Consider the following 4,262-nt stretch of genomic DNA (forward strand, 5'->3'; position numbering starts at 1 on the left):
GTGCGCTACTAGTACTACTATTATTAAAATAATAATTCTGGGCATATTAGCCATGGAGGCGTTCACACGCTTTACCTTACGAAGCGCTGTAGACAGTGATGGATATCCATGCAAAGTGTCTACTAGTAGTACTAGTAATGGCCAAAATGTCTACTAGTAGCACTAGTAAGGGCCAAGATGCGTACTAGTAGCACTAGTAAGTGGCAAAATATCCACTAGTAGCACTAGTGGGACTTTTGCACCTTACTAGTAGTACTAGTGACATCATAAATGCTTGATATCCGTGATATCCGTGATATCACGGATATCCGTCATTACACATTATACATTTTTATACATTATACATTTTTAATGATAAAAACAAAATGATAAAACAAAATTATTGAAGCAAAACCAATCGCCCATTTAGAATCCCATTCATTTCTGCATAGTCAGATTTTAAAAACTCATAATTCATCATTCATAATAAATAAATTAGCAAAACATATCAAATTTTTTTCTGAAAACTTCTCGTTCTACATGTCCCCAGCTACCTGTGTGGAGATTTTCAAGTTATTTTACTGTATCATTTTCTAATAATCTGATGTTGACATCACACCCAAAACAGAATGTATAGCTACAGAGGCAGATTTTAAAAATAAATTACCAAAATGAATCAAATTGTTTTCTACAAACTCCACTGGATTCTTGTTCTACGTCTCCCCAGCTACCTCTGTAAAGATTTTCAAGTTATTTTACTGTACCGTTTTCTAATAATCAGTACATTTATCACTGATATCAGGGATATCACTGATATCCCTGATATCAGGGATATCACTGATATCAAGGATATCACGGATATCACGGATATCAAGGATATCACTGATATCACGGATATCACTGATATCACTGATATCAAGGATATCACGGATATCACAGATATCACAGATATGCATATCCAGGACATCAGATATCTGACATCCTTGATATCATTATAACATTATAACATCATTATTGTTCTTCTTATTACCATCAACAACAGTAAAAGCTCATCAGGCTTTATGGGGTTAAGTTTTTGCTGGGTGGAATCCTTTCAGAAGAGCCAATAGGAAACCTCAATGCATGTGCTGTCCCCACCTCCCAATTAGCATTTTATTCCACCAGTTCTACTAGTGAACATTTAGACCCTTACTAGTACTACTAGTAGGCCAAAAACACCTTACTAGTACTACTAGTGGACACTTTTGCCCTTTCTAGGACTACTAGTAAGGAACAAAATAACCCAACTAGTGCAACTAGTGGTTGCTGTGGCTCTTACTAGTAGTACTAGTAGACAATTTGGGCCTTACTAGTACTACTAGTAACAATAAGAATGCCCACTAGTAGTATTAGTGAGAGCCACAATGTCCACTAGTAGTACTAGTAATGTCGAAAGAGACATACTAGTATTACTAGTAGACATTTTGGCCCTCACTAGTAGTACTAGTAATGTCAAAAACATCTTACTAGTGCTACTAGTGGACATTTTGGCTCTTACTAGTACTACTAGTAAGCATTCTTGCTGTTACTAGTAGTACTAGTAAGGTAAAATATACCTCACTAGTACTACAAGTGGACATTTTTGTACGTACTAGTAGTACTAGTGAGGTCAAAAATGCCTCACTATTGCTACTAGTGGGCATTTTGGTGCTACTAGTAGGGTCCAGGAGGCTACTAGTGCATGACACATGCCTACTAGTAGGGCGTAGTAGTGTTACTAGTGCAGCACAGTAGTTTACAAGTAGGGTTTGATTGCGAACTAGTAGGCCAAAAGTGGCACTAGTAGTGTAAAAAACGTTACTAGTAAGACACAGTCGTTCTACTAGTGTGCTCTAGTAGTTCTACTAGTGCGAAATATCGTCTTACTAGTGAGGACAAAAAGCTTACTAGTACATGGACCTTAAGTCCGATATCAAGGATATTGAATAAATGCTCAAACGGCTTTCCATAGGATGCAATGTAACATAACGTGGTTGCCTATTATCTATTGGCAACGCCCTCTAGTGGACAGAACATGTAACATATACTATTAATACCTATGATAGCTGAAGATGCAGTGACCAAGTCATTAATGTACATGCAGAATGTAAAAGGTCAAAGTATGGACACCTGTGGGACACCGTAAGTAACTCTCGCTATGTCAGATGTCCATTAGCAACTAGGAATATAATTTGAAAAACATTTGTCATGTAGCCATTGAAACAGAAACATAAAACAAAACCAAGGGAAATTTTCAGGCCACAGCTGCTGTAATTCATTGAGGCAGCAGACTGCCGTGGTTACATAAGCATGTCCCATTACACCAGGTGAGATCACCTGTCCTGGCTACATATATAAACCCAAAGGACTAGGAGGAAAAAAACCCACATTATGCAACTGAACGGTCCAATATTAAGCTGAGTCACACTCACAGTTACAAAACCGAATCTTTACACTAATAATGCACATTCTTTTTGATAGTATGATATATAGAAACAGAGTGTGTGCTGTGTTCCACGTCTGTGTGATTTAAGAGGAAACGTGCAGGATAAACTTACAGCACAGAAGCAGAATTTCCATGTGGTTCCTGTATCCCAGCTGTGTGGTGAAGTGCTTTACTGTAAAACAATGAAACTGGAACATGTCCTATGCTAGAGATGCTCTCGAAAGTCAGCTGTTGAGAAACGTTAATGGCCTGATTTCTCTGCCTCATCCGAGTTCATCTTACATTTTTGTTTGAAGACATTTCACTGCGTGTGATGACCGAATACCAAGATGATGTAACAAGCACATCATCTTTGACAAGTGGAAAGAAATATAAATCCTATACACTATTCCTTGTAAGCTTTACAGTATTATTTGATAGGAAATTGCATAATATAGTAATAAACTTTATTAAAAGAGTGTTTTTATTTCACAGAGCAACTTCTTTTCTCTTTTACCTACAATATTAAAGAATGTGCAGGTCTGGCTGTTATCAGAGCCATCACAGTCCGTGATCTCAGCTGTGAGCCATGTTCTCAAGCTAAGTGAGGTTCCTAAAGGTAGATCATCTACCATCATTAACAATAGGAGAGTCTGAAATAGTGAAGCCAGAAATGGGACGTTACAAGCTGCTTTGTGAGGCTTCATGACTCATTGTAGCAGAACCAAACTGTAAGACTGATAGAATGCAGGATTGGACAAACTGAAATTTTGAGTTGATGATGGGTTAAAAATGAGTGGCCAAAAGTTCACAAACCATGAATCAAAAATAGTTTTGCAATCATCAAGAAATTTCAGTCACCACAATGAGTGTTTAGGTGTAATACGATAGTCTGTAAATGTTTGCACCTGGTTGCTACATGTTGCACTTCTGTACACTGAGCTTCGTAAGAAGCATGGTGGGACATTGAACTTTTGACCAATAAATTTTGGTGACTGTAAAAAAAATTCCAACTGTTCAGAGTCGAACTAGGTACACTTGCCAGGACCTGCCTATAAGTTGTGTGGGAATGGATCAATTATGGAGATTCGAATTAATGGATTAGTTTTGGACAGATTGAAAAGGGCAGGGGAAGGTGACAACCTGTTTTACAGTACACGGTAGGTAGCCTATTAGAACATCAGAACCGGTCAACCCACAGTTAGATGGGCTATTCCAACATTAAATGGGACACGTCGCCAAAAGTACCACACATTACTGTGGCATTCACTTGTTGACTGTATTATCTGTTTGAACTCTTCACTACTGAACACCACCACCACAATCAAAACATTCAGGTGTGCAGCATACCTACAGAGTTTGATCCTTATGTGTATTTGCAATCTAATACCCGAAATGACCAGCAATACCTACAAAACGAGGTCTGAAGACTCCCAGCTATGGCTGTCCATTAGGACTGGTAACATGTGGAGTGTAAAGAAATATCTGAAGTGGTTCTAACCCTCCATGATCCTGAAAAAGAAGAAAATGACTGACACTTGCTTTAGTTTCCACCCCTGTTTCCCCAGCAGAAAGGGCTGGAGCCAAACACAGAGGTCGACCCCCAGCTGTAGACTGTCTGAAGAAGCTACACTGTATTTGACCCACATCCTCTGTTAAAGAGTGCTGTGCTTTTTGCCACAGATACGGTGAGCGACGTGATTTGTCTACAAATTCAACTCACGAGGCGTTCCTCATCAAATATTTATCCTCATTTTGGATTCAGAGCTGTAACTGTGAAAAGGAGTCTTTTGTGTGTGTGTGTGTGTGTGTGTGTGTGTGTGTGTGTGTGTGTGTGTGT

This window comes from Larimichthys crocea, chromosome XX, assembly GCF_000972845.2.
Source record: "Larimichthys crocea isolate SSNF chromosome XX, L_crocea_2.0, whole genome shotgun sequence".
Classification (NCBI taxonomy): Eukaryota; Metazoa; Chordata; class Actinopteri; family Sciaenidae; genus Larimichthys; species Larimichthys crocea.